Source organism: Sinohyriopsis cumingii, chromosome 9 (genome assembly GCF_028554795.1).
Source record: "Sinohyriopsis cumingii isolate HCF-2022 chromosome 9, ASM2855479v2, whole genome shotgun sequence".
Lineage (NCBI taxonomy): Eukaryota > Metazoa > Mollusca > Bivalvia > Unionida > Unionidae > Sinohyriopsis > Sinohyriopsis cumingii.
This window is the reverse complement of record NC_142969.1, coordinates 38051446-38073468: the sequence shown is the minus strand read 5'-3', so window position 1 is coordinate 38073468 and position 22023 is coordinate 38051446. Positions and strand designations below refer to the sequence as shown.

The window sequence follows — 22023 nt, the reverse complement described above, 5'->3', positions numbered from 1 at the left end:
TGTGTGGATAGTAGATTATGGATTTGTTTATTGTTTCTTAGCGTATGTGGTTGTGTTTGTGTGTTTGTGTTTGTACCCGCTCACGTACGATTGTGTGAATAGTAGATTATGGATTTGTTTATTGTTCTTAGCGTATGTGAAGAGTATAGTTTGGGTTTTGTAAGCGCTCACGTAAGATTGTGTGGATAGTAGATTATGGATTTTGTTTATTGTTTCTTAGCGTATGTGGAGAGTATAGTTTGGGTTTTTATTATATGAAATGAGAAAGTATAGTTTGGGTTTTATTATATGAAATGAAAAAGTAGGGGGATGTTTTCCTTCACGTCCGCGCTTTTCGTATAAGAACCCACAGTATTCGTCGTTCAAACCATTCTGCAAAGAATAAAAAAAGAAGATGGCTTCTAACCAAATGGACAAAATGGAAAAATTGCAAAACGTCCTCGACAATTTAGGAATGATAGAGCAAATGTTGGTTAACCTAAACGAGGATCACTATTCTTATAGTCCCCATCGAGTGAAGATGGAGATAAACAATTTACGAAAAATGAAGGTAATCATCAGTGATCTGTTGAAAGAAATAAAGGAGGAGAAGGAGGATGAAGAGGAAAGGATAAGGATGAGAGCATGGAATGAAAAAATTGTAAAAGAAGAAGAAAATGAAAAGAGGAAGAAAGAAGAGGAGGAAGAGAAGAAGAAAGAAGAGCAGGAGAAAAAAAAGAAAGAAAAGAAGAGAAAGAGTGTTGGAGATAAAATAAGAACTTGGTGGAGAAAAAGAAGAAACTAGAAGCAGAAGAAGAAGAAGAAAACCCAAAGACCCTTTTCAGGGCCAGCCATATTTCTCGAAAAGAGATAGCCTTTCCATTGCCTACCCCTTTTTTTAAAATTTAAATTTAAATTTAAATTTAAATTTAAAAAAATTTAAAAAAAAAAAAAAATCCCAAAAGCCCAAACTCTATTCCCCCATGTTAATTTCCCTTGTCCCTAGACAGACCCAAACTCTATGTTAAATTCCCATTGTCCCTAAAGTGACCCACGATTTCTCTCCATGTTAAATTTCCATTGTCCCTAATCTGACCCAGGGGTCTTTTTAATGCTAAGTCCCATTGTCCCTAATGTGCCCCACTTAACTACTATCGTAGAGTGTGTGTGTGATTTTGGATTTTTAACGTAGCTTTAACAATTTTTCAGTCATATAGGTACGATGTATGCAGTGTGACAGTTTATAGTGATGTCTAGCACTGGGGCATCATGCCACAGACATGAAGCATGATGTCCCACCCAGTCACATTATCCTGACACCAGGCTGACCAGTCCTAACACTAACCTCTTAATGATGAGAGCCAAGCGAGGCAACTGTTAGTAACGTTTTTGTAAGTCTTTGGTATGACTCGGCCCCACGAACTCTCGCATCCGAGGCGGACTCTCTAACCACTAGGCCACCGGAGCCCGTTACCGGTAGAAGGCGCTTCAATAGCACTTGCTAAAAGCGTAACTACAAAGACGTCCACTCCCTACCTCAAAATCTGTCTAGAGATATTTTCAACAATCTTTCAAATCAAAATAATATTGAGAAAAAAATTGGAATGATTTAATTTAAAACCACTACTAATGCAGGTGTGTCTTAATCAGACATTGAAAAGGCCAACGTGTATGACGTCATGTCATCATCCCATTTACGTCACTCGTGAAGTTCTTGGACTTTATCATCGCATTCTTTAGTGTATGTCGATTTTACCATGTAGGCGCATTAAATAAATTAAATATTAATTGTTGTTCTAAAATTTAATACAAATATAGTTCAACAAGTTTATACAATCGTGATGATTGAATGCTCTGCCCCATAACTGTCATCATGAAACTACCAGACAACATTTTTTAATCGCTATGGACTTTTACAATGGTGGCCAGGTGCACAACTGGGTGAAGAAAAGATCACGTCGAGTCTAAACGTATAGAGTAGTACGAATTCTGTTTCAACATGCGTACATTTTCGTTGTGAGATCACAACGCGCGACATTCAATCCGGTTTGTCCTGGAATACATTTTTAGGTTGATCTCGTCCAAATAATGTCCAAGTCCTCTATCACTGAGTTTTGCCGTATGTGTTTGTTGGAGAGTAAAACAAATGACCATCCAAAGGAATATAAATGTAGAAGGATAAAAGAGTGAATAATCGCCATTTAAAGGTTAGTATTTATAGGTTACTGCATTTGTATGGGAAAATATGAACGAGTATTTTGGATGGGATACTGCAAGACCTTGGGAGTGCAGTATATCCATCCGACAAAACGAGTTCATATTTTCCCATATAAATGCAGTAACCTTTTTATTATATGCTCATTTTCTTATTCTACCTTAATTATATAAACAAAATACACTACAAGAAACAACGTAAATGAATGTATGCCGTATTCCAAACTAAATACACAAGCGCATATTCGTCATTACACAACAACATTATTACTGCGCACATAACTCCGCCCAGATAAATTTAAACTTATACGCGCTCGACATAACTTTCGAAAGAAAATGGCGTGTCTAGTTAAAATTGAAATTTGGAGTCATACTGTGAATGAATGTGCATTGCAGCAACTTTTCCATTGAACTGGAATGAATAGATTTTGGTTTGTTTTGTTTTTTTTCGATTCTACGAAATTTCGTGATTATGGACTGGATTTGTATGTGACAATTCCACATGAAATACATGGGATTGAAGAAGCTAGGGAGAAACGTGTTGACATCTGCAAATGTGTTTCTGTTTCTGTCACTGAATGTTTGAAATCATAATGTGGGAAAAATATGAAGCCTGTCAATTGCAATTATCAAAAAGACGCTATGGAATTTAATGCTTATTTCATTTTGAGTACAGTAAGGATGATGTAATTGCACTTATCATCGAAATTACAGTACAATTTCGACATGCGTAATCAAGATTGAGAACCTATGACATGGCTCATGTAATTCGGATTTGCAGAACTAAGAAAGTACATTTTGAGGAAATTCTGGATGTAAAACTTCAAGTATATATTTTTTTGCCATTCTTATCACCAGCTAAAGAAGGCAGTATATGACTTGTCATTTGTATGTTATTTGTAAGGACCTTTTCTTGCGTATGTTGTAAACTGTAGCTAGTCTAAATCCGAAACATTGTATCAACGCGGAATGTGCCGAAGCAGCTGGTATGTGGCAGTCCACGAAACATCTGTTTTAGTTCATTCAGAAACAAATTTAAACAACCACAACGTAAAGCGCCTCTTACGCGAGTGTACATGATTTGTTTCCAAATCAAAAGTGCTGGCGTCTGCGTCCATTGTTTATTTACAATAGAAAGTAGTTCCTTTATGCACGTGAATGCTATATGTGTATTGGCGCGCGGGTTCAGTATCGGGTAATACTGCACGATTCTGACAATGTAAAGTTAACGGGGGAGAAAAGAGCATATAATAAAATCAGATTCGAAAAAGCTAGACCCGTTATTGAAATGGTACTGATCGCATGCATAACCTGTGTGAATTTTACTATAAACGATTCCGATTGGTCACTTTCACTTTTTGGACCTCAGATGTAAATTGGATTTTTAAAAAACAAATACCCAATAATGCATTTTAGTTCTTTGATATCTTCTAAGTGACTGATTGTACTTTCAGAAATTAGTATTGTCTACTCTGGCAAAATTATTATCCCTGTTTTAATAGCTGCTATAAAGTTCGTGTACTTCATACTATTTCAATCTTATTTTCATCTTTGAGCACGTGGGAGCAACCCAACAATTTCGATCTGCTGTCTGATTTAGGCAGCGAGTTGTTCCCAAATACCACAGATAAGGAAATTTCAATCTCAGTACATGAAAGAAGCATAGAGATATGTCAACATTTCGTCCATAGGGCGTATTGAAAATATACACAACCTCACCTTATACAAGTCACGGTTTCAGAATTTCGTAATAGCTGCAGAGCGGAACAAGTGTGTTTTTGCCAGACTCTCGCGTGGCACCGTGTGAACTCCACACTACGATGATCTGGTAAAATTACTTATTGATTTCGGCAATCGATAAAAGCCGCTTCGGTAAAACTTTTTAGGAGTGCACTTAAACGACATATGTCCTTTTCGCAGACCTTTCCTGCACATATATTTCTGCTAAATACACGTTGAAATATTTTAAGAGTATAAATTAATATAGACGCTTTAGCAGAAAGTGTCTTAATCAGCCAATAAAAAAGTCTATGTGCACGTATAACAAACAGTACGTCATCTTATCATTAAAAGTGACAGAAGACACCACCTCGTCTCATAAGCCAATGGAATGAAATCACTTTTCCAGTTTTGTTTTTGGTTTGGTTTGGGTGGGGAGCCCGTTCTTGCCTAGCAAGACAGGACGTTTTGTTACCAGTCTCACATAATGTGAGTATATCATGTAGTGTCGAGAGAGCTGCTTGAACGAGGCCAACTACAACCACCACCACCCTTCCATTCAGAACATCCTCTATCCTTTCTTTCGAGTCATAATGTTCCGATTGACCCACTCTCCTTATGTCTCACTGGATAGTTTCGTATTTTGACACCTCCCTAATTTTTAAGGGAGAAGGCATGAACCTAATTATCACAAGCCTAGCATTTATAAATTCACACAGAAGCTAAATATGTAATGTGGTTGAGATTTACTTTGAGTTAGGCTTGGAAATGGGTTGGCTTGTTGGTGACTGCCTGTCACAGTTAGATGAGCATTGGAGATCAAATGCGTAACTTGGGCTGCAAATGAGCTGCCGACTTGGCTTACGTAGTTACGTATGTCTGCTACAGAGGTAAATATCTAAAAATCGAGATGGTTGAGGAGTGATGCAAAGTATGCTAATTTGTTTTAGTACTAGTGAACTTTATTCATGCATAAGGCACCTACTGATTCTTTTAGCTGCCTTGTCACAGGAAAATACTCAAAATGGCTTTTTGCTGTCAAAAATAAATGTAAAATGATGGGAATGGTGCCAGCGTTGGTTCAGTATAAAAGCCACCAGTTTCGTCAGGAATTGACCTGATTGCCGCAATCAGAATCTCACATGTATGCTTTCTACAAAAATCATTTGTTTTTATTTGTACCTTCAGTGTAAAATTATTCTCATTTTTCTGCAATAGGTCATTGTCGGATGAAAATTCACCAGATAAACTGTCCAGTGAGACCTTAAACTAGTTTACTGATACCGGACCTAAAATTTTCAGGCGAATATCACAGGCCAGTAACTAGTAAACATGTCTCCCGATTGGTTAGTTCATTGACTTCAATCGCACAGTAGTGACGTCATTCCCATAATGTGAAACAATCCCTTGAACTGCATTGACTGGTTGGTTGCTTCATATCAGTTCGGTGCATAATGGTAAAAAGAACGGAGATTCAATACTTTCAATCAAAATAGAGGATGATAGCTATCTGCGCTTTCAAAGACACGTGAAAAATAATGCAGTTGCTGTAGAACTCAACGAAGTCGTTCAACCAGACCTTTGTGTAGCTTCTTGTGTTCTCTGCATCGTATGACGGAGATTTCTCTGAACCACGCGTGTGATGTGTGATTTGGATTTTTAACGTAGCTTTAACAATTTTTCAGTCATATCGCTACGATGTCTGCAGCGTGGCAGTTTTTTTAGTGATGTCTAGCACTGGGGCATCATGCCGCAGACATGTAGCATGATGTCCCACCCAGTCACATTATCCTGACACCGGACCGACCAGTCCTAACACTAACCTCTTAATGCTGAGTGCCAATCGAGGCAGCTGTTAGTACCACTTTTGTAAGTCTTTGGTATGACTCGACCGGGGATCGAACCCACGACCTCCCGCATCCGAGACGGACGCTCTAACCACTAGGCCACCGGAGCGGTCTCTGAACTACGCAAGAGATCTGGTTGAAGAAGACTATCCTTAACATGCGCTTGGAATGTGAATCTTGGAATGTGAATCTTGCATTCACGTGCAACAACATGTTGCTGATCCCATAAAAAGTGGAATTTGCTTAACATGGTTAAATTTTCAACGTTGTAAAACTTAAATATGCTTTTAGGGAGGTATCAACTTTTACAAAAGTATGGCATTGTAAATTGTCGAAGCAACACAGAAATCCGCTGTCATGTATTCTGAAGGATTAATCAAATTAAAGAATCAACTCCAAAAACGGCGCATATTAATATGTTTTTTTTTGTGTGCATCTTTGGTAATAGTTATCTATGGTTGAATGCAATGGACACCTGAGTTGGTCAATATTTTCAAATTAAGCTAACAGGGGCGTTGAGGTAAGCTTTAAACATGGTCAGTTATATCATTGTACATCCAATGCACCTGCAACAAATTTAATTTTAATGTCGAAAATGCATTGTACAAACAATGTGTTTAATACTACATCAATATATTTCTTAACAGTATATACAATCAGCCTGCAATTTAATTTCACTAACGGGAATACACAAATATATTTTTCTGTAGTAGCGTAATTGATTATGTTAGAATAATGACCATATATGGACTATTGTTGTATGTAGACATTCGCCGGAACATTAGCGGAAAACATTGGAAACATCGGGCAAAAGATATTTCCTCGTGTGCCGGAAAACGTTTGCACGCTATAAACTCAATAATTCGTATAAAACATTACCCTTGTGATTGTTAAACGGCATTTGTCTGTATGTAAACGTAATGTATGCGTGATTTTCAAAGATAACTAATTAGCTATTTAAAACATATTGTATTGTTCCACTTATTGCATAAATTTACCACTATTTGCACGTCAAATAAATTTGTCAAACAACCGTGTTTCAGATAAAATCTTTTTTTCAAAGGCTATCTGGCTTTAATTTGTGGACGAATGTAATTCCATTTGCGTTTCCGTGTGCCGGTTAAGAGATAAACAATTTGATTAACATGACGTGCGTTAATAACATATTTGTAGTTCATTACACACGGCGTAATAATAGAACTATTTATTTTCTCTTACTAAAGATTGTCATCTTTACATTACGACACATTAACTCACTATAATGCAAAGATTCCGAAAAGGTCTTATTTTCATTTGCTAACGTGTTCAGACCTTTTTATTTAGTCATTGGAACTGGAACAGAAAAGCTTTCAAACAAGGCAGGTTTTACAGTCAGTGGTTTTAACCTTCCTAGTGCCCGATCAACTTGGCTGATGATTTCAATTAACTCTCGAGTATGTATTTAGCAAAGAGTTGTACATTGAATGATGCCTAATTGTCAAAAAACTCCTAAGCGATAAATAAACATCACATGAAAAGATCCTAGAATGTAACGGTAGGCAAGAGAATACGTACAAATATATTGAATAGGAAGGGATAATTGAATACATGGATTGATAAATGTATGAATGGGGAAAAAATATATGGACTTTATTCTAGATAAAGCGGTAGATGTGTTGTAGCTAAGTAGGTAGAAAATCAGGCAGGCAAGAAGTCAGTTAGGCTGGTCAGCTGGATGGATGGAAGGCGGGCAGGTTGAAGATTGGGTGGGTTGGGATGGCTATGTATATTGACAGGCGTTGATAGGTAAATGTTAAATGTCAGGTAGCTGGCGCCTTTTGTATGAAAGAGGCTTACAAAAAGATTAGAAAACGACAAAGTTGTACTACTGTGCGTGTTTCATCTTGTCCAGAAAGTAACACACATGAGTCATTTAATCAAACCAATTAAGTATAAAAGAAAGAGTGAAACCAATTGCGTATAAAGCGAATATTCATACCAATTAGGTATAAATTGAAAATGCATACCAATTACGTATAAAATGAAAATTCATACCAATTACGTATAAAGGGAATAGTCAAACCAATTACGTACAAAGGGAATATTCATACCAATTACATATAAAGGGAAAATTCATACCAATTACGTAAAAAGGGCAAAGTCGAACCAATTAAGTATAAAAGGGAATATTCATACTAATTAAGTATAAATGGAATAGTCAAGCAATTACGTATAACAGGAATAGTCAAACCAAATAAGTATAAAGGAAAGAAATACTACAATTTCTCCATAGACAACGACAAACTTACGATCTCGTTTATATATCTGTTTGTATGTGTCCAATAAAAAAGACTCCACATGATTATACTGGGACCTTCGCTTGTAATTACAGACATAGAGACGTACACAGTCAAACAGACAGGAAGTGGGCTATCTTCAGCATAAAGAGTCATATGAAATCAAAACATGCGGACTACTGGATGTAAAGTACACACGGTACTAATTCAGTTCCCATAGTAAACCTATGCAAACACCATGATATTAAAATTTCAATAACTTAAATGTACTGAGTGTTCATGATCAAACCTATATTTATCAGTAGAGATGAGACCGGGATGTCAGCTTCTGTGTAGAGGAAAGGATATCAGCCGCGGCATTTTCTGGACCTGCATGGGTTTGAAACATGCGCTTTCAATTCCGCATCAAAGAGTTGGGTGCTAATTTTAGTAATGAATGTTCCAAACTCAAGACTGTTAAAGGACTGAAATTCCATCAATAACACAATGTCTCTATTATTTTCGCTTACAACTAGGATAAGCTCTCAAATGATTCTTTTTCCTGCAACATAACTTACATTATTAACCAATCTTGGTCAGCCTAACCCATATATACTCTATTTTAGGTTCACCCATTTCCAGGCTGTTTCCCATTTTTCCATACCATTAGTACCGTGTGTCCTATAGGTATCAGGCAATACATGGGAACTAATCGCAATGCCAGGTATCAATATAGTATAGAATTTGACGAGTTAGGTCCCTTTCATTAATAGTCTTTGAAACATTATGAAAAGGATCGAATTGGTAAAACTGTTCAAACAGATCTTTGCACACATTTTTAAGCATTAACATTTTAACGATATGAGATAGAAAATCATATGGCATTCGGGAACTTTCTGCTCATGTAAAGTTATTGTGCAGAAAGATGTGTGGATGTTAAGATGGATGTATGGGCAGACGACTAGACACTATAAGATTATATGCTCAGCCTTTTACAGAAGGTATAAAGAAGTAAGGTTTAATTGATTTAGTACAAGAATAATCGTTATTTAAAAAGTAAAACAGTCCCACAAGAAGAGTATTCAAACACAGTATTCACAGCAAACATTAGCAAAGTAAACAAATTTATCTGTGTTAAAGGGACGATTGAGAAACTTTGAAAACCAAGTGTTCGACTCTATGGTCTTAAACTAATAGAAATGAGCGAAAACCAAAATAAACTTAGAAAAATTCAACAAATAATTTATTTCCCTGGAATATAAAGTGAAAATTTAAAAAGAACTTACAGTATTGAGAATTAAATCCTTAATAGTCCGAAAGGTTCTATCACAAGCCCAAAAGCTTTAAATCAAAATTCAACACTGTTTTGTATTTACTTTGGAATGAATCTCTAATTGCTCGTTTGACTTCACAATTGTTACGATATTTTAGGATTAGCTACGACTGTTTCACTTGCTAATGTATCATCTTAGCTTACCATTCTAAACATCAATCACTTGTATAGTTGTGATGCTTCGGCATAAATCTCATGGGTAAGCCATGAGCTTGTATTTAACATGGGTCCATCTATAACTCTTAAAATTACTTCCAAAAATGAATTGTACATTTTCGTCATCTACTTTGCAATTTCAGTAACCCACAAGTCGCAATAGCGGAACTAGAACAAATTTTGGCAGCTTAGTTAGGACTTTTTTGTCGCTTTTATTCTGGCCATTCACCATTTAGAAACTTTGAGGACGGAGAGCCGCCAAAAATCGGAGAAAAAGAAAGTCACTTCCTAAAAGCCTAGTGGCTTCATATTTTCAGAAGTGACAAGTGTGGCAAGCATTGTGTCTACTGGGTTAAAAAAAAAAAAAAACTATGAGGAAAAACAACATTTGATATCCCAGACAATGCTGGGAAATTAGTATATTAGGACCTGTTGTAAACTATGGTATGTCATATGCGCAAACAAAAAGCACCACAATGGTACAGAAAACAGTACCAGTACATTTTTACCAATGCATTTTCGGAAACAAAGATCGTCGCTAAAATAACTCTCAGCATAGATCGGCACTCCGATGTGATGCAACATTCTTTCCTCGTCAGTTGAATACCGCGTCAAAAGACGTTTTTAATAAACATCCTATCCATTCCCTCCCACACCGATCACACTTGTTAATGTTTTCCCCAAATTTCCACTAACTGCCCCTTCCCCCGAAGCTTTCATATCATTGTTTGTTACAAACCGTTTTCTGACAACTTACTAACGGGAGGAACATGTTGACGATCATGGTTCTCTAAAGTAGACATCTGATTTTCTTGGATTGCCTTTCGAATGGCATTGACTGATATAAATTGAAGAAAAGCTTCTGTAACTTTAGAATGATTATAGCATTTATTTCAAGGCTTTTAAACTACTTTGGAATTGTATGCTTGTAATCTGAATCGCCGTCTCTGGATTCTTGCAGAGTGTCGTGATTTTGGATTGCTGACCATCACATGTAAAACTGACAGGCTTAAATGATGTCCAAGCAGGTACAGAGAGAAATGTTCACAACTCAAAACTATTGCTAGTACTTCAGACTTTGTCGGGCTTGTCGGTTTTCTGCATCTGACAGTGCTCTACTGATGTAGGCGATAACTCTTCTAATCCGTGTTTATAAAGCCCCTAGACCAACATGACTTGCATCTTCAAATAATCGTTTACTTGTGAGGATTAAAATAAGTTATTGCTACGTCACTTGCTAAATCTTGTTTGAGCTTTTGAAACGATTGCTTGTGTTTGTCAGTTCATCCATATTGTTGGGTTTGCTTGGATAAGGCATGAAGCGTGTCATTAACTGTTTAATAATTTGGGACACATCGTTCCATGTGCTTTGTCATGTCAGAAACTATATACTTCTCACACGTTTGATCAAATACTGTACTGGCACTTTTACTTGCTCCCACCTTTTGGGAATCTGGTTAAATTCTATCTTTGTTGAAAAGTATCCAAAAGAATTAAATCTTTATTTAGTGGCAATCCTTTTTCCTTTATGCGAGGTCAAATGGATTCTAGATTTTTGTCATGTATTTCCTGAGTACGGCTGAATTTCTTGCGCCTTGTAGTCTTTGCTTTATAAAGTGTGTTTTTGAAATATCTCTGCTGGAAACGATGCATTTATATCTTCATAGTTCCATGTGAGTTGAGAATGTACTAATGATCCAGTTGATGGTAGCCCGAATTTAGATCAGGCTTGGATAACACGGTTGCACAACAATATCTTCTCTGTTTGGTGTGATATGTAACGAGTGTATTACCACTACAATGGGCAAACGCAAATCAACACAGATCCTGATTTTATCGGGGTTCTTCGGTTTGGGTGATATGACCACTGGAGATAAACGTAGAGTTGGTCGATCTACCTTCTTGATAATGTCTACTTTTTCGAGTCTTTCCGGCTCTATTTCAACTTTTTTTCTGGGTTTTAAATAGTATACATCAGTATGGCTGAGTTGCAGGAACTAAAGTGTCATTAGTGTGAAAGTCTGTTAATTTTCCAAATGCTTTAGAGATATATGTGAACTTCTCGCAGAGCTCTTCACACTTACTCTTCGCTGTAACACGGGTTCTTGTAATCATTTGTAAGTTCACGTTTTTTTTCATAGCTCAGTATATTTCCAACATTTCCTTTGGTTACGTACAAAGGAGCTGTCGCGATCCTGTCTTTAGTTTCAATCTCGACTTGAAGCGTGCCAGCTAAAAATAATTTGGTCCCTGATTTGTGGGCAAATATGTTTGTCTCTGTTTTCTGCACTTTAGCTTTATGTTTCAGATTCGCGCGTGTGTGTTCGTCCATGACATCAGTTCTATATGCCATGTCAATCTGTACCTCTGTTTTTGTTCCGTCCACTTCTACTATTGTTTGAGGCAGTTTTGATTTAAGATTATTGATTTTGTCCTGAGCTTGCATTCAAAATGTATATTATTCCTTGTGCTCTCAGATGAACTCATTGCTTTTTATCTCTTTTCTACTTGATTTACTTTGTTTTCTGTCTTGAGGCTTGATCTACAAATGTCTGCGAACTATTTTTTCTTCTTGCAGAAATTTAATTGTTGCCCGCTTTCTCCATAGAACGTTTGTTTTTTAGTCGACTCAGTGTGCTTCCATTGTTACAACATTGACATTCTTTCTATCAGGCTTTTTTTTTCTCCCATCGAGAACATAGAAAGCACTGCATTGGCACATTTTTGGCATGCACATGTACATTTTGACTTCGGTATGTTTTGTCTGTAATTCTGTTTCGGTCAAGGTACGTTTTGACTGTAAATAAAGGGAACGACCATTTAATTGGAGGAAGCAGTTTTTAAGAAGTTTCCAGTTTCTATTGAAAATCAACATTTATTGTATTCCTTATAAATCATACGCAAAGACCTTCTCTTGAATAAATACTGCTCAAACAATTGGGAGGGGTGGGATAGGGTGCTGGACAAGGATATTTATTCTGGAATCGCAAAATACTTTTCTTTTCAAATAAAAAGATAAATAGAGTAAAGTATTTCTTTAACAAATTGGAGCACGAGAGTTGTATTCAAGCCTTTTGGCGGTCTGAAATTTTTAAAATGTAAATCCTAGCACCTCTCGTATAAAACTTAATTGGCTTTAACTGACATTTATATCATTACATCGAGTACAATAATCTATTTTTAACATTATATTATTTACTCAGTGAGGACGCCTGAAAACATTGTTTGTCCTCAGAACTGTTTAAACACAGTTTATCAATTAAAAGCAGTTTAAACGACCAATAAATTTTGCGTCATTATTCCGGTATTTATTTTCACTTGTTGGGCTTAAACTACGTTATAGTGCTGGAGTTATTCCGCACGAGAAGCCGTGATATTTGCTGGTGCAAAAGAAAATGGGTAAATATTCCGCATAAATCAAGTGTATATTTATTCAGATAAAATGATTTATTTCGTTATATATCGTACCTTGCAGCGCAGAATTAATACTGAATTTAGATTATAGTGAAGAATGAAACGTCGCACATCTTAACAGGGCAACTGTTGCAGCCCGGAGTACTATCGTAGTAACTACTGTACCAATGATTGCTACAATCTTGATATGGGATCGTAAAATAAATAGTCGGCTTACAAGTAAATAAAGACACATGCATTCCAGATATGATATGTGCCAATTTATTGTTCTTTGCTCGTATTTTTAAAATGATTTAATCTCCAGTTTAAATTTGATGATTGTCGGAAACGATCGATAACCTGAGGCCATGTACTACATGATGTAGATTGCAGGTTATGCAAGGGGAGCTACTCTGATATCACAATAATACCGAAAAAGATACTTCACATAATGTTGTGAACTTGATGTATGTCGCACAAAGTGTAAATCAACTTGAAACGCACCTGTAACTCGAGGAAATATGTTAAATAAAACAAACCAACACCAAACAGGTATATTTACTTTTTAGTGTTTTAATTAACATATCTTTAATTCGTTTTTTACTGAAGACACCAAAAAACATTGTCCATAAAATTGTAAAACTTAAACAGTAGTTAAGATTAGCATCTGTAATAAGTCTGTCAAAAAAAAGAAGAATGGACTGTAATATTGTGGTCAGAAATTTGCTCTTTGATTTCTTGTATCTTGGTGGCTTTAATAGATCGTGTAACCATGCATACCGTTAGAATTGATTAGTGTTCTGATGAGACTGCTGATAACAATCTTGTGTTGATTTCTTCATGTAGATATATTGATGCTCTCTCTCTCTCTATATATATATATATATATATTGTACATGGTTGTATTTAAGAATGTAATATATATATATATATATATTGGGGGGTGTGCGAGGCCTGGGCCTGATGTCCCACTTGCCAAAGGAAAGTGAAGCGTCTCTTATAGCCTCTCCTTCCCAGGTGTAGTGATCGCCACAGGACCACTGTCTCGCTTTGTGGGGCAGGAGGTTACTTGCTTATGGCCTCTCCTACACTATTGTGTCCACAGCAGCACCTTCACACGGGGCCCCCTGTTTTAACAGAGCCTGCTGTGTGGCGCGACCGAGTGCCCGGCGGTATAACTGGGTGGGCAGACTGGGCTCGTTAGCCTTGGCAGGCAACCAGTCTAAGAGAAGGGAAACTCTGACTCCAAACCCGGGAAGATGAAGCTCGTTAGCCTTGTCAGGCAGTTCATCTAGGAGAAGGAAACTCTGATTCAGAACCTACCAAGTCCCATCCATTGGATTCTGGCTCCACTGCCTTGTGGATATCTTCGGGAGAATGAAAGGCTACAGGAGTAAACCCAGACAGAAAATCCGGAATGGAGCCCCTAAGGTGGCTGGGGGTCGACTACGACTTCCTTCCGGCAGCTCCTGCATCCAAACTGGTGCCAAATGTCATGCTCAGCATTCCTTTGGACCCCACCAGCAAGGACGAGAAGGGGATCCTGACATCTGGGCAACCCAGGATCTCCATACTCCACGCCCAGGCTTGTGCCCTGGAGAGGACAATCCAGTCTCGCTACTGAGTGAGGAAACAACACGGAAGCTGACAGTTTACGGGTTATAAGTCCCACCCAATTGGCGTAGGGAAGGGGCGCCATGGGTCAGCTTTGACGGTGGGAGGAATCATCGTGTCCCACTGGCCAACTATCGCCCGCCTCAAGCCGGGCAGCCCCCGGTCAATAAGGTGTTGACCTGCCATCGTCTGCCTGCTCCAGTGGGTGTCTGGAGCTCAGTGTGTTGTTCAGCATGACAAACAGATGGTAATTCCACACCAGACAAAAGAAACAAGAAACCAATAAAGAAGACTCCAGCTCTTCGATTTGCAAGCTAGAATGTGCGCACCATGTGTACATGCATCTCCGACGACCTCAGAGAAGTGGACGACACCAGAAAGACAGCCATCATCGATAGAGAACTCACCAGATTAAATATCAGCATAGCTGTCCTCCAGGAAACCAGGCTCGCCTCTAGTGGCTCCCTCAGAGAGGAAAACTACACCTTCTTCTGGAAGGGTCGAGAACCTGAGGAGCCCTGCCAGCACGGAGTGGGCTTCGCCATCAAAAACAATCTCCTGGCCTCGGTTGAACCTCCCACAGGGGGCACTGAGCATCTCTTGTCCATCCGTCTCACCACTGCTTCAGGTCCTGTCAACATCATCAGTGTCTACTCCCAAACCCTTACGTCGTCAGAAGATGCAAAGGATCAGTTCTATGGGCAGCTGGACAAACAGATCAAAGGATGCCCCAAAAATGAACCACTATTCCTCCTCGGCGACTTTAATGCCAGAGTAAGTGCGGACCATGAGTCCTGGCCTACCTGCCTCCGATATCATGGCACTGGAAAGACCAACGAAAACGGTCAGAGACTGCTGGAGCTATGCACCTACCATGGCCTGTGCATCACAAACACCTACTTCAAGTGTAAGCCTTAACAGTATCCTCTCCACCAGAACCTACCACAGCGCAGACTGCGACTCCGACCATGCCCTCATGAGCAGCAGAGTACGACTACAGCCACACACACTACACCACTCAAAACCAAAAGGACATCCTCGCATAAGCACCGCGCAGATGTCAGTCCCTGCCAAAGTGGAGGAGTATGTGTCCGCCCTGGACAAGGCTGTCCAGGACCTGCCTGAGCACGATGCTACAATCAAGTGGAACGCCATGAAGGGTGCCATCTACAGTACAGCTATGTCAACGTTTGGCAAGAAGGAACGACCCAGCCAGGACTGGTTCAACGCACACCTATCAAGGATGGAACCACAAATCGAGGAGAAACGAAAAGCCTTCATAGCTTACAAAAAATGCCCTAATGAACGGACGCTTGCTGCTCTTAGAAGTGCCCAAAGTAACACCCAACGCATCGCTAGACAATGTGCGAACGAGTACTGGCAACAACTGTGTGAAGGGATCCAGTGCAGTGCCGAGTCCGGACACATCCAAGGTATGTAGAGTGGCATCAAGAAGGCTCTAGGCCCTACAGTGAAAGGGGTCGCTCCCCTGAAATCTCTGATAGGAAAGAAGATCACAGACTGTGGACAACAGATGGCCAGATGGGTGGAGCACTACTCAGAGCTATACTCCCGAGAAACGTCAGTCACTGATGCAGCCCTCAGCAGCATAAAGAATCTGCCCATCATGGAAGAGCTCGACAAAGTGCCAACCTTAGAGGAGCTCAGCAAAGCAATCGACTCTCTTCCAAACAACAAAACACCAGGTAGTGACAGCATCCCGCCCAAAGCTATCAAACGTGGAAAACCAACATTGATTAAGCCACTGCATGAGCTACTTTGCCTCTGCTGGGAGGAAGGACTAGTCCCCCAAGACATGCGTGATGCCACAATTGTGACCCTTTACAAAAACAAGGGCGACCGCAGTGACTAATAAATACAGAGGGATCTCGCTCTTGAGTATCATTGGTAAAGTGTACGCCCACATCATACGCAACAGGCTGCAGTTGCTGGCAGACCGTGTGTACCCGGAATCTCAGTGCAGCTTCAGAGCAGGCAGGTCAATGACAGACATGATCTTCTGCCTACGACAACTCCAAGAGAAGAGCAGAGAGCAAGGTCAACCACTCTACATGATGTTCATCGACCTCACCAAGGCCTTTGACTTGGTCAGCAGGAAGGGCCTTTTTGAACTTCTGAGTAAGATCGGTTGCCCCCCAAAACTCCTCAGCATGATAGTCTCTTTCCATGCAGATATGAAGGGAACAGTCCTGTATGATGGATCCTTCTCAACCTTCTTCCCAATTAACAGTGGCATGAAGCAGGGCTGCGTGCTGGCACCAACACTTTTTGGGATCTTCTTCTCCCTGCTCCTGTCCTATGCCTTCGACACATCCACAGATGGCATATATCTACACAGGGAGATGCTTTTTGCAGATGACGCAGCTCTTGTGACCCACACCGAGGAAGCCCTCCAGAGACTGGGAGACCATTTTGCTGATGCCTGCATGCAGTTTGGTCTCACCATCAGCTTGGAAAAAACAAATGTCAGCGTGCAAGATACCACCATTGCCCCTTCCATCAAAATCAACAGTGTCACCCTGGAAGCAGTCAACAACTTTACCTATCTGGGGTCAACCATCAGCAACACTCTCTCGATTGATATGGAGCTGGACAGAAGGCTTGGAAAGGCAAACACCATCATGGCTCGATTAATGAAGAGGGTGTGGGAAAACAACGCGATGAGAGAGCACACCAAGGTCCGAGTCTACCAGGCCTGCGTTCTCAGCACCCATCTATATGGAAGTGAGACCTGGAGTACCTACATGAGGCAAGAACGCCGGCTTAACTCCTTCCATGTATGGTGCCTAAAACGCATCCTGAAAATCAGCTGACAAGACCGTGTTCCACACAGCGAGATCCTGCAGCGTGCAGGTACCCCCAGCATGTACTCCCTGTTGAGCAAATGCCGCCTTCGATGGCTGGGACACGTCCGACGCATGGAGGATGGAAGGCTGCCAAAGGATATCCTATATGGACAACTGGCCACTGACATGAGAAGAGTTGGCCTCCCCTCACTTTGTTTCAAGGATGTATGCAAGAGGGACATGAAGGCATGCAACATTTCACCCGATGGCTGGGAAGAGCTGGCCGAGGACCGAGGCACCTGGAGATTGATGGTAAACAATGACATATCAGTCGCTGATGCGAGGAATGGCCAGTTGGTGGCGGAGAAATGTAAGAGAAAGAAGAACGCGGCAGCAACCACAGTAACACAGACTTCCCAGTATAACTGCATCAATTGCAGTAGGGACTGTCACTCACGTATAGGCCTGCACAGTCACAGCAGACGATGCCAACAGAGACAGACAACACCCCAAGGGCACTGTTCGCATGGTCTTTCGAGACTGAGTCGCCAATGATGATGATATATATATATATATATATATCCAAAAGAATTTATAGAAATCAACATTGTTAAGAGGCTTCACACTTTTACTCATGCTACCATGGATTCTATCTTCTGCTTCTTGACAAATTTGATAATCATGTGATTTGACTCTTGTATGACATTATTGGACATCATCATATGACAAACTTGTTAATGGCTGTTTACAGTGATATCAGTTTTAAGAAGATATAGATTATAATGAATACATCCTCCCACAGAGTTGAAAGTGTCAGTATGATGAAGGTGGCCTAAGTGGTTTGAGTGACTGCCTTGGATGCTGGAAGTCACGGCTTCGAACCCCGGCCAAATCATACAATGACTTATAAAAAAATGGGACTAGCAGCTGATCTAGTTAGCACTCGGCATTAAGAGGTTAGTGTTAGGACTAGGTGGGCTGGTGGCAGAATAATGTGACTGGGTGGGACATGATGCTACATGTCTGCAGCATGATGCCCAAGTTCTAGACATCACTATAAACTGCCACACTGCAGACATAAAAATATGTCTAACATTCCATTTTTTCTATAGCAATAGATCATCACCCTACCTACTAAACTGACAAATTTGGCTATACAATAGTGATGGGTAATGTGATCCTGCTGATAAAATTTTAGTTTATTTGGTTGGGGGGGGGGACTACTTTTAATTATGCAATACTTATCCCCATTGCTATTGTTGAATGCCCTCCACCACACTGCTCTGATGTCCTGTCAGAATTTTCATCTGTGAAAAAGATGACAGTTCTACACATGATCCAGGCCCAGTGGATTGTTGGATTGCATTCTACTCACAATTTCCGCTGTGGGAGGATGTATTCACGTCAAACCGATAGTGGTTTTTATACATGAAAAAGTGGAAAGCTATACACTAGAAATGGGTAATTATTGCATAATTGAAATTAGTTTTACCCCCCCAACCCCTACATATTCCTGAGTGCATTTTTAAAATAGTGTACTTGCTGGCATTCCCGACACTTTCCTGAAATAAAATGATGGTGAAGAACTTAGCCTTCTATTTGTTTGTACAGTAATGCGTCATTCCATACCAAGATACCCAGAGACTCCAGGTAACCATCTCAAATTTCCATGAATTATGAATGTTTAAAGTGGAGAGGAGTAGCTTAATTTTTTTCACTTACAACAGTTTTGAAAAGCTAGTATTTTAATCTGTTATATAAACATCAGGCTGAAATTTACTGTGTGACATATTTATGACCTGGGAAATGGAATTTGAGCTCCAACTTTCAAAACCTGAGGTATTTATAGAGATATACACCCCTAAAGTTGGCCTTTTGTTCATTATGGATTTTATTTCTTCAGAGATTAAGGTAGCACTACTACCTGGCCATTCATCACAAGCAACAAATATGATTTTATTTGAAAACTAACTGAAATTTATACTGGCTGTAGAGTAAAGGCAGGTAATGAAACTTACTAATACATAGGTTTGGATCGCACATGGGTCATTGATTTTAGTTGGCTGTTATGAGCACTTGCATGAACAGCTTGCTCTAACACTTTCCTGATGAAAGAAAAAGCAATTTTGAACCTAAAATGTCTGGCATCATTACGATGATGATGTTATAATACCAGTATTTTCACCTAGATAGAGGGGCCCCAAGTGGCCAAGTGGTTTAAAACGCTCTCCGTTACGGATCACTGCCATCTTACCTCTGTCTGCATAGGTTCGAGTCTCGGATTCAGCCAATGTGGGTATGTGAGAAAGCTTGCCAGTAGCTTCTCAAGGGTCGGTGGTTCTTTCCGGGGATTTCCCGGGTTCTTCCTCCACCATTAATACTGGCCGCCATGTATAGCCTATCATGTGCTGAAAAATGGCGTTAAACCCTACAACAACAACAACATTCACCTAGATAGACATAGGACTATCATGGGATGCAACTCTTTCTAGCTTACTGATTTCTCTTACTCTTAGCTTCCTGCACAATGGTCTGCTTTTTACGGTATATTTTAATATAAATTTTGAGATAGTGGAATGTAAAATCACTCAAATCTGACAGAAGATCCATATAGTTTATGACATTAAGCATGCCATGGATTGTAAACAATCTAATTTTTCAAAGATTTTTAAACTGTACAAGTTTTTTTTATATTAAGGTGAGGTACTAATCATAAATCTACATTTATTTTCCCAAAGACTTTTGACAGCACCAGGTAGGTGTGTGTTAATGTCAACAATTTTGAAAAAGCTAGTGTTATGATCATAAAAGTATAATATTATCAATGAAATATAAGAGAAGTACATAGTTTGTGTAATTATTTCTTTAAGTTATAACATGATTTAATGTCAAGAGTCATTTGTCTTTGAATAAATTATATCCCTTGTTTCTTCAATACCACTTATATTTTGAATATTTTGATTGGCATATTAAAATCAAAATCTGTTATGCAGAGTACTGCTTTACTAGTTGTCATATGGTAATTCAGCACCCCCAGCATCAACCTGTTCTTTAAGCCACTCTCATTCTGTACATAGAGAATGACTTTTTAAGGACAGAACATAAAATATTTATAGATTTAAAAAAAATATACAAAGTGTCGGATTTAAAAAATATTCCACTTAATTTATCATGTAATACTTTCCAGATGCAAACTAATTGTTTATTGCTGGAGAAATATTTCCAGTACCAATAACAGAATAATCCAAAACATTTTGGTTATATGTTTTCAAAACAGCTAAAACTGGAAGCTAAAAATAGCTCCATTTCTTAATTTCCCAGGTATGCTGTATAAATGTAAGAGCAATTCATGGATAAAATGCTACTTTTCCTTCTAAGGTCAAATTTTCAGAAAATAAGAAGAATGAGAACAAATCAGAAGTTCTGTACTCCATTCCTTTTTACAAAATTATGTGGGACCCTGTTTTTCTGAAATCTTGTAGAAATGGATTTTTGGAATGAAATGTACACATCCCCAACCATTTCACTTGGAGAAATTACACCACTTAGCATTGAATAAACTGTTCAATAATTCTTGGGTGCATCTCAACTGGAAAATATTGAATTTTAAGTTCAGAAACTGGTATTTCATTATTTATGTTTTATGCCTGAGTTAGGATCCCATGGGCATGGGGACATTGCGCCCCTCACCCTAAAAATTTGGGGAAGATATTTTAAAGGGACAAAGGAAAATGTAGTACATAATGCAGTACTAGTGTTAAAAGAAATGAGATCGTTTTAAGCTTTGACAGTTCTTGGCAATCTTGAAAAATTGATTTTGCAACTCTGCCAGAATGAATGGATGATTATATCAACATGGAGTTTGCACTGAAAACTTTTTATGCTGTCATGTTGGTCCTAAAGAAATGGTGCAGATCTTGTGTTCAGTATGGCTGTCATAGCAACTATCTTGAAAATCTTGTTATGGCTACTCTTCCTGAGAAAAAAATCATATCAACATATGATTTTCATGAGAAGACATCTTATGATGTATGATTAGTCTTAAAGAATAATAAGGCCACCACATTGATGCCAGTATGTCTCTAATAAGGCCACCACAATGATGCCAGTCTTTCCTCTAATAAGGCCACCACAATGATGCCAGTCTGCCCTCTAATAAGGCCAGCACACTGATGCCAATCTGTCCTCTCATAAGGCCACCACACTGATCCCAGTCTTTCCTCTAACAAGGCCACCACAATGATGCCAGTCTGTCCTCTCATAAGGCAACCACAATGATGCCAGTCTGTCCTCTCATAAGGCAACCACAATGATGCCAGTCTGTCCTCAGATAAGACCACCACAATGATACCAGTCTGTCCTCTAATAAGGCCACCACAATGATGCCAGTCTGTCCTCTCATAAGGCAACCACAATGATGCCAGTCTGTTCTCAAATAAGGCCACCACAATGATGTCAGTCTGTCCTCTTATAAGGCAACCACAATGATGCCAGTCTGTCCTCAAATAAGGCCACCACAATGATGCCAGTCTGTCCTCTAATAAGGCCACCACAATGATGCCAGTCTGTCCTCTAATAAGGCCACCACAATGATACCAGTCTGTCCTCTAATAAGGCCACCACAGTGATGCCAGTCTATTCCCTAATAAGGCCACCACAAGGACCATCTGGAAACTCATATTATTGCTACTTCGAGATGGCAGGTC

General features: G+C 39.3%; 1 protein-coding gene across 2 annotated transcripts in view; it reads left to right on the top strand.

Moving 5' to 3' along the window:
• The first annotated feature begins 12850 nt into the window (after window positions 1–12850).
• LOC149791578 (PTB domain-containing engulfment adapter protein 1-like) overlaps window positions 12851–22023 on the top strand; it is a 116793-nt gene continuing 107620 nt past the window's right edge. For both annotated transcript variants that reach the window (XM_089970136.1, XM_089970137.1), the window contains exon 1: window positions 12851–12902. The gene's annotated coding sequence lies outside the window, so the exon portion shown is untranslated. The remainder of the gene's footprint in view (window positions 12903–22023) is intronic.